At 32.1% G+C, this 10784-nt stretch overlaps 1 pseudogene; it reads right to left on the bottom strand.

The window, feature by feature from the left end:
* Positions 1-938: 938 nt before the first annotated feature.
* Positions 939-2497, bottom strand: LOC101031894 (transcription factor Sp3 pseudogene; annotated as a pseudogene).
* Between the last annotated feature and the right edge of the window lie 8287 nt (positions 2498-10784).

Raw genomic sequence — 10784 nt, 5'->3', positions numbered from 1 at the left:
TTTTGTTGTTTGTATATGTTTTACTTTACTGGTAATTTACATGATTGCTTTTAAGGCACTGACAGGCTTATGGTTTTTGGAAACGAGATTGGATAGAAATCACTGCTAAGAGGCAATATATTTTATTTTTTGGTGGTCCTCCAATATTCAAGAAAAAGGATAATTCACTATAACATTTTCTTACCATCCAAATACCTCAAGATATACATTTTAAACTTTTTTAAACATTGATTATATTGCCCAACTTGGTTATTGAAAGAATATTAACAAGACAAGAATTTTTTGGCAAATTAAATCCTAAGCATGGCATTTCAACAGAATTTAAAAGGTGACTATCCCTAGAGTTCCATGTTAAAATGGAGTTTTCAAAATTTTACAAGAATAATGCTTAAAATATTGTACTTAGTCTACCTAATTAAAATAATTAGCTTCAAAATGACAAATTGATAAGCTAAGTGAAGCTTACACTATGTAACATTTGCTTGGACATTTATTTGTCAGTTATGCATAATGAACATTCCACGTATCAAGAAAGTTACAAAATTTTTATCATAACATGATTTCTTTCACTCACCAGCTTTTTATTTTAGGATATATAAATACCAACATTTCTCATTTTTACAGTAAACTACACAAGATGGATGCAGTGGGTTAGACGACCATTCGCATTGTTAAATTCATTTTTTTTTCTTTATATAATGTGGTAAAACTTCATTTCTTCTGGATTCCAAAAGTATCTACAAAACCCATGCAATTTTACCATTTTAATATACTATGTAATATCATACAAAGTAAGGCATTTCAGTGCCATGTATAACCAAGTTACTGTTAATCCAAAAATTTTGCAAATCAATACAAAGATATTTCAGAACTTAGGAACAATATTCATCTCTGTACTGTATAAAAATAACCACGATGCATTTATATTTGTGTAATATTTACTCCATTGTCTTATTTCCAGAAACAGTGACAAGCTGTAAAGGTATTTCAGTATTGGTAAGGATATCTTGATTGCTGGTGGTGGGAGTATTAACAGTTCCTATCCCTTGAACAGAACCTTGTTGAATATTTGCAAGAATAAATGTTGCTCCTACTGCAGTAATCAGAGTATCGTCTCACACAGCTTCCACCGATGCTAGCACTGTACTGCTGGAGTGGATGCCTTTTTTATTCTGGTGTGTTAATTATTATGTTTGGCAAGATGGTCACTGAGGCAGGGGAATCACTGGAAAAATATATATTTTTTTCATCTGTATGTGTTCTTCTGTATCTCTAATTCATCACTTTGAGTAAAACTTTTACCACAATACATCCAGTTTAAACAAAAGGTTGTTCTCCATAATGGCAATGCAGATGAGCTCTCAGATGTGAGGTCTTCCTATAGACTTTACCACATCCTAGTATATGACAAACGTGTTGCTTCTTTTTCCCGAGATTGGTACCTCTCCCACCACCTTCTTTACAGTTGGGACAGATGCAAGCTACCCTCAGAAGTCCGTTTCCTTCTCCATGTTGTTGGTCCCCTTCTTCATCTACCACCTGTACTCTTAAGTGTGTTTGGTTGTTGGTATTCAAGGTACAATCACCACTGAGCTGCCAGTCATTAGGCCCAGGTTCCTCTTCCTTGATCCTAATATCTACAGGACTGTCAGCATTCTCTCCTGGGTATACCTGTATACCAGTAGAATCTATAGAGTTTACTCTGACTGTAGGTTTGACAACTGACCAGTACTTACACTAACTGGAGTTGAAGGTTCCACCTGCCGCAAATTGACCAAGTATGAGTGTTTGAACAGGCGTCAAAGTTATTTGTTGGGCAGCAGTATTCTGTATTTGCAAATTCTGCAAGTTCTGGACCCCTTATACTTGATATGTTTGCTAAGTTATCTGTCCAGAAGAGGTCACTGTCTGTGCCTGAATTAAGAAGGTTTTAGGTTTCAGCTGTAACTGAAGATTTTGCAAAGCCTTTTGTGATATGTTTTGACCACTGGCTTGCACATTATGGAATGTCTGTAGTGTCTTGCCCAATTTGGGCTTGATTGAGTAGTCTTGCACAATTTGGGCTTGACTGGTTGGCGGCTGAGACTCTTGAAGTTGTAGATATGGTACAATAGGCTGTGCTACAGAAACCTGAATATTCTGTGCCTGTGTCTCTTCAGAAACAGGTGACTGGTTATGTTTTCCTGAAGAATGGGCTTGCCCACTAAAAGTAGTCAAGCTATTTGTGTTTTGTTGTAATATAACTGTACTATCATAACAGTCAACTGTGATGAAGATGTTGGAACAAATAAATGGTTATCAGTATTTGTTTCATTAGTATGAGGAAAAACTCTCTCACCAGTCCTTTCTGAACTGTCTGAACTATCCCTAGCTTGTCCTGTCTTTATCAAATGTCCATTGGCATTAATGCCTGTAGTCATTGAGAACTGCCTGAGAGTCCCGAAGAATCTAGATGGACACTATTGGTTGGTACAAACATCATATTTCCTGGAACACCAAGAGGCACATTAGCAACTACTTGGGTTTGAACAGGAAAGATGAACCACCAATTGTAACTCCCTGAACCTGGGCTTGACTAGTCTGAGGTATGAGATTCTGGATGTTAGCTGGAGGTGTCCCAGAGGCAAGGAAGGTTTGATTAGAGCCAGGAATGATCTGAATTTGACTACTCTCTTGATTGATACTCCATTATCTGAAGAGCCTGTGAAACCAATGTGAACCTGCTGACCATCTGTTGACTGAATCTGCCACAGATTCTCGCTCTCCTCCTCCTCCTCCTGCTGCCTGCCCTGCCTGGTGTCCCAGCTCTCGCAGACACCCAGGTCCCCCAGTCTGGGGGCAGGTAGGTGCAGGCTACCCACTGCCGGGAGAGCACCTTTGTTATGTTTTCAATTAATTTAAGAAAGCAATATGGGAGAGAGAAAGAAAAATTATAAAATGATTAATCATGAAATAATAGTAAACATTTGGTGATATTTATAAAATTGAACATTGTATCATTTTTAAATTAAGAAAAATGATAGCTTTAATTTTCTCAAACATTAGAATTACTAATGTTGTGAATTTTGGAGGACGAATGTATATATATTTAGTTGTAATATATGTGACATATTTTAAGTTATTGTCAAAATAAATTAGTCAATGTATAATGGCCTATAAGAGGAAAATAAGTAATAAACAATTTCTTAAAAAGTAATCCATTATTCATTACACTATGAAGGTCATTTTTTAGAGTGAAATAAGATAGGAACTATAAATTTAATTTGTAATTCTTTTATACAGGAACTATAAATTAAATTTGTTGACAAATCTGAGAAGATAATGTTTTCTGAAATATGTGTGATTTTCATTGAAAAATGAAATATATATAATTTAAGTATAGCATCTTTGAGGAAATTGTTTTTTTTAGTTGTTTTAATTTGGATAGCATAAAGATTCATGTATCCTAATAAATATAATATTTTTTTCACATTTGGCTCACAAACATTTCTATTAAGCTAAAATTGAGTATGAGTTGGTTGTTAAATTGTTAATATAAAAATGGATAAAAAGATATAACTTGCCTCTCAGCTAACTGACATTCAGGCTTTTACATGTGAATTTTCTTATCAGGGTTAGGCAAGGCTCTCAACATTGCCTGGTACTCAGAAATTCTTGCAAGCCATTGTGGGTTTGAGATATTACTATGGAATTCTAGGAATAAGCAAAGATATTAAAAATACTACCAAAGAAGAATGTTCGCTGCATTTCTTTTTGAAACAGATTTGGAGTTCTGAATAATAAGCAGAGAGGAGTGAAGGATAAGAATTATTTGCAACTTGATACCTTGGAATAATAGCGTAAGTGAACTACTCATACAAAGCTCAGTTTTTCTTTTCATCCTATCACAAAAATAGGATAACCATCAGTCCGAGAGTTAGATGAGGTATGAACTTACCTTTTTAATTGTTTTCATAGATATCACATGAGAGACAATATCTCATGACATGGATTTTCATTGACAGATGTGTTCAAAGCACTATCTACTACCACCTAGAAGTTGCTGGAAAATGCTGGCAAACTTATTCTATATGTCTGTCATTTTCCAACTTATAAAATTTGGATACTCATGTTAGACTAAAGGGTAAGCTGCTGTACCAAAAAAGAAAAAAAGGCAGAGATTAAATCAAAATTTATTTTTCTCGCATTTATTATTCTATCTGATATTAATCAAATTATTAATCAGAACCATGTGTATCTTGAAAATGTCAGTAATTTGTTTCCATAAATAATAAAAAGTAGAGGACAGGGAGGAATGGTGGAAAAGAGAAAGATGATAAAGTAGTTAAAAGAAATACTTATCTGCATGTTTCAAGGTAGTAAGATAAATGCTGCTTAATATTTTGTTTGGCAAACAATACTGGCTGTGATTCAAATACATTTTATGCATTCTTCCAATAAGCTTTGCTATTTGCCTGTTACTAGAGATTGTTGATGATTAATTAGGCCACATTCGTACAGAACTTCAATTAATGAAAACAAGGCAGATTATCATGAACTTAAGCTATCCCAACTTGTTAGTAGCCTTAAAACTATGTATCATTTTTTAATAAAAATTTAGATTTTAATGGAAAATTAGAGGAATAACAAACAAGGAAAGCTATTTATTAAAGTGAGAGTTAATTAACATTAATATATAACATTAATTATATTAAACATTTAAACTTGCAGGTTGAACACTTAGAAATAAGAATTAAGGAAAAGCTTACATACATACAAAGACACAAACACATTGAGATAGTCAATATATTTAATTAAAAACTAACCAAATTTTGGATTTCATATATTAATATAAACATAGGAAACTAATGTCTGTTCACTGCTTTTATTCAGATAATAGATTAGCATTTTGAAATATTTTAAAGTGATTGAAATGATCATTTATATATTAATGCCATATTTCTTTAATGTGGTTGAAATGATATTTTCTGAATTGATACTATCCTTAATATGCAATGGAGATATTTTTAAATGATTAGGTAAAAATATGTGTTGAAAAGAATGTATTCTATATTTACATAGAACTCCACCAAACCACAAATGAGTAGTCAATGAATAGATGTTTCTGCATCCTTACAATATGCTTAGAATTACATTTTACATTTCTTTAAATGTAAAAATTAACTTTACATAAAAGAAAGTTCTAAATTTGTCAGAATAAACATTTTGTTTGAATGTTTGCAATGCAATTTTTATCTAGTAGATGATTTATCTTTCCATGAATATTTCACAAAACCTACTTTTCAGAGTTTGTGTGGAGAATCAGCTGCTATGTGTACTACTTTATTTTTACTTATTCATTTATTTTTGTGAGACAGGGCCTCACTCTTGCCCAGGCTGGAGCATAGTGGTGTGATCATGGCTCACCGCAGCCTCAACCTCCCAGGCTCAAATGATCCTCCTACCTCAACCTCCCAAGGAGTTGGGACTATAGGGCACACCACCACACCTGGCTAATTTTTTTTTTTTTTTTTTTTTTTGTAGATATGAGGTATTGCCATGTTGCCCAGGCTGGTCTCTAAATCCTGAGCTCAAACGATCCACTCACTTTGGCCTCCCAAATGCTAGGATTACAGGTATGAGCCACACTGTGCCTTGCCTATGTGCACTATTTTAAATTTAAAAATGGACATAAAAAAGAATATTTTGTATTAACAGTAAACAAGATAAAATGCAAATGGATTTTGTTTTACAATATAATAATTGGTCCAAATTAGGAATATTAAAGTAAAAAAAGTATTTTTTGTAGTTTTATTACATCTTTTGTTTTAATGAATCTGTATATTCCACTAGCACAGAGCTAAGCCAAAATATTGTATGTGGTACTACATGAGCATTCATCTCAATTTCTCCTTCCTTACAATGCATCATTCTCAAAGTTAATAGCTGAAATGTCAACTGGTGGTACAAACTTGTGAGTTTAGATTATTAAAGTTTATTGTCAGAAAATAGATATTGGTGAGTGATGTGGTTTGGATCTATGTCCTTGCCAAATTTTATGTTGAAATGTAATCTGCAGTGTTGGAGGTGGGGCTTGGTGGAAAGTATTTGAATTATGTAGGTGTATCCCTCATGAATGGCTAACCTCTATTCCCTTGGTGATGAGTGAGTTCACCTGAGATCCAGTTGTTTAAAAGTGTGTGGCACCTCCCCTGCAACTCCCTCTTGCTCCTGCTTTCACCAAGTGAAGTGCAAGCTCCCACTCTGCCTTCTTCCATGAGTAAAACCTTCCTGAGGCATCCCCAGAAACCAAGCAGATGTCAGGGTCATGCTTCCTGTACAGCCTGCAGCACTGTGAGCCAGTTAAAACTCTTCGTTTATAAATTATCCAGCCTCAGATATTTCTTTATAGTAATTCAAGAACAGCCTAACACAGTGAGATAGGCACAAGTAACCATCATGAATTGTTTTCAATAAACAGTTTTTCATTTAAACTAGTTAAATTTATAATTTATAAAACAAAGTAGAATATATATATATATATATATATATATAATAATATTCTATTAGTCCATTTTCATGCTCCTTATAAAGACATACCTGAGACTGAGCAATTTACAAATGAAAGATTTAACTGGACTTACAGTTCCACATGGCTGTGGAAGCCTGACGATCATGACAGAAGGCAAGGAGGAGCAAGTCACATCTTACAAAAGATGGTAGCAGGCAAAGACAGGGATTGGGCAGGAAAACTTCTGTTTTTATAACCAATCTTGCGAGTCTTATTCACTATAATTTGAACAGCACAGGAGAGACCTGCCCTCACAATTCAGTCACCTTCCCCTGGGTTCTTCCCACAATATGTGGAAATTGTGGGAGTTGTAATTAAGATGATATTTGAGTGGAGACATGGTCAAACCATACCATTTACATAAGGAATTATCATATCTATGTATTATTTGTCAAACATCTATAGATACTGTTGTCATTAACAAAAATAATATAAAATATTAATTGATAAAAAATTGATGCATATATTATTTTTATGTATGTTAAAACTTATTAAACTGTTGCAAGAATGACATTAAGAGCTCTCGAATACTATTTAACTCAGATTTCCTAATTGTTAACATTTTTTCCCATTTACTTTATCATTCTCTCGATTCCTCTCCCTCTCTTTTTGAGATAATATCTATGTATTATGTACATATTTGGGTATACAAATATATCCCTTTTTCTCCACCATTTGAGAGTGAATAGAAAACATCATGTTCCTTTATTCCTAAGTACATTAGGATATGACCACAAAAAACAATACAGTTAAGAAAATTAACATTGATATAATAATTTCTTCTAATCCAAAGGAAAAAATGACATTTCATCTATTATCTGTACAATGATCCAAATTACTGTTTTATTTATGTAGGAGCATACAAAGCAAGGTCACACAAAGCATGTAGTTTTCATGTCACTTTAGTCTTTCATCTGAAACAATTATCTGACCTTTTTTGTTTAATCTTATTTTGTCTATTGTTGACATTTTCATGGTTGAAAAATACAAATTGATGTTGTTTAAAATGTTTTTCAAATTGGATTTATTATATTCATGTTATGGACTTTTGCAATAAATGCCACAAAAGCAATTCTGTATCTTTTTAAGTGCATTGTATCATACAATATTCATTTTACATAATATTTAGTCATAGTAACTTTAACTTCTTGCTTAGGACAGTGTCTCCATTTTTTCTCTTTTGTAAAATTATTACTCTTCTGTTTATAATGTATAAGTAATTTATAAAATAATAATTTGAAGCTATGTAAAATTTCCATTTCTCTTCAAATTTTCATCCACTAGTTTTAGCAGTCATTGATTAATTTTAACTCCATTTATTTATTTTATTCTTACTATATGTCATTATTCTGTTAAAAAGATTTTTCCACTATTCCTCATTTATTTATTCATTTACTTATTTCATCATTTTGGATTATGAGCTTGTAGCTATTGGTTGGTAACAATCTATCAATACCTTTCTTAAGATTGATGCTCAAATTGTTCCAAAATTTCCTAGTAGACATTTCCTCTGAAGTCCTCTTTGCTCATTCTTTGAACATGTCCATATTTCCTGGAACAAAAATATATTCCCTGTCCAATGCCAAAATAAAATTCTTTTCCAATAGAGATGACAAATAATTGGAATATACATTACTTCATCAATGCATTCTTAGAACTATAACTTCTAACATGTGGATATTAGTTGCTTTTTTAACACTTATGTAAAAGAGTTCCATTGTATATATCTTACAATTTAATTATTATATTTGATTTTATATGTCAATTGAAATTTTTCAGAAAAATCTCTACAAAATATAATGTATAACAGAAAGAAGTCTGTATATCAAATGTATAGCTAAACATTTCATATATAAGCTTGTGTTTCTTAAGTGATCAATGAATACTGCAATTTTTACATGATATTTTGATGATGCTTTGGTTGCAAGAATCTTGATGACTGTCAAGGTTAGCACATTTAGGAAGAAAGAATGATGCTCAAGTCATGCTATATATAAAGCTTATTTTCCACAGCATTCTAGTCTGTCATATATCAAACAACAAATATTTATTTAGTATTCAAGAATCATTTCGTGTATTTTGTTATGTCAGGGACTAGGAACATAATGTGAAATTGACCAGGGAGAATAAAAATTAAGAGGATCCAATTGTATTTTGTGAGATTAGAAGAAAGTTGTTGTCTCATGAAAGCATGAGAGTTAAAATATGCTCACACACAGCCCAGCATAAGCTCTATTTTAAATGCCTACAACTTTCAGAGCACATGTCATTCCATCCATTCTGAAGCAAGTGATTAAATCCTAGGCATATTTCTCAGAAACAGCTGTAAAATAGAGAAGTCTGAGAAAAGTACAAATACCATTTACATTTTGATGTCTAAAGAGGGGCACTTTGTCAGTCTGCAAAATTAGAGGTGAAATATAGGAATGAGGCCAAAATCTCTATCACTGTAAAGACTCATTCCTAGTACACAATGTGTCATATCAGATTGAAGTAACAGCATTAAATAGTCTCAGCTAATAAAAAGTTTTTCATTTTACTTAGATATTTTAGGATACTTTGGTAAAGATCTCTGCTATGATGGCTATGTATATTTAGCAAGCATTATACCAACTAATACATCGAATATTGAGATAAAGAAGCAGATATTAACACACGTATGAATTTACTGACCTCTTAATTTTGTTCCAATTACTTTATTTTGTTCCTTCCCACACTTTGGTGACTATTTGTGTCTCTTAAATGTCATTTACTGCTGAGATACCATGGTTACCGAAAACATTCTCAAAACCTTTATATAATTATGCAAATTCATCATAACTATCATATTTAAAACTAATTAAGCAAAAAGTAGGTAGTCAATTTAATATCAGATATATACATATACATTTCTCAAAAAATTATAGAAAAACATTATTAAAAAAACTGAAGAGTTAAATATGCTCAAACAAGTATTTTGTGATATGAAAAAAATGCAGATCAACCATTCAAACACGAAGAAAATAAATAGAAGTAGAGAAAGAAATAAAATTTAAAGATTCATTTTGAAAAAATATTTGGTATGAGAATTAAATAATCAATTACAAGGTAAGCTAGAAGAATACATAGCATTAAAAAAAAACGCTAAATTTTAGGGACAATGAAGAAAAGCGGGGAAGGAACTATGCAAATAACATAGAAATATATGTAATATAACTTCCTGAAAAAAAAAATACCCAACATAAACATTAGTTAACACCCTAATCCAAGAATATGTCACATTGATTAAAAAGTGAAGAAGAAAATTAAGACAAGAATGCAGATAAAGAAGAAGAAGGGGTAAGAGGAGTAGCTAATGAAAGAGGAGGAGGAGCAACAAGACCTGAGTTAACAAATTAATTGGGTCCCCTGGGTACCTGAGGAAATTGTCTCACAACAAGTCAAACTACTAGAAGCACAAAGCAACAAAAACAAAGAACTGCTAAGCTGCTAAAACGAAAACAAAAACAAAAAACCTCAGGTTTCCCAATAAAAAAAACAAGTAACATGAAAAGAAAAGATATTTGAACACCACAGTTCTGAAGAGCATACAAATGAAAAGAGCCATAAAATTGCATTTTCAACAATTTCAAAGAAAAATACTCTGAACCAGTAAAAATCTAAAATAAAGGAAGGGATGGGATGAAAGAATCGTATGTAAATATTTTATGGTCAGGAATAAATAGAAATGGTAACACTAAAAATGGGAGAAGAGTGAAGAGGAAAAGAGGAAAGGGCAATAAGTTCATTATCAATTTTGTATAAACAGTTTGTAGATTCCAGCAAAACCTGAAAGAACAGATACAAAATCCTAAGTGAAATATGGAAAAATGAGAACACTACAAAGTGTTCTAAGTTGAAAGTTAACTACATGAAAAAAAATATATAAAACTTTTAAAAATAGCAAAGAAAATAAGAAGACAAGAAATCAATTACATAGAAAAAGAAACAGAGGTAATAGTATATAAAATACACAAAAGTAATAGGACAGAGTTGAGAGTTGAGATATTAGAAGTCATATTTTAGTTCATCTCCTAAAAAATGAATTTCTATTTGGTTTACAAAGTATGACTCAAATATATGAAAGAGGCACACTTGAAACAAAATAATTTAAAGAGGTTTAAAAACATAAAGACAGACAGCAATAAACTATCTAACACTATGAAAAGAAAACACTTTCTTTCTCCTGGGGGAGATGGAGAGTGGGATCTCGGGA

Source organism: Saimiri boliviensis, chromosome 16 (assembly GCF_048565385.1).
Source record: "Saimiri boliviensis isolate mSaiBol1 chromosome 16, mSaiBol1.pri, whole genome shotgun sequence".
NCBI lineage: Eukaryota > Metazoa > Chordata > Mammalia > Primates > Cebidae > Saimiri > Saimiri boliviensis.
This window is presented reverse-complemented; position numbering and strand designations above follow the sequence as displayed.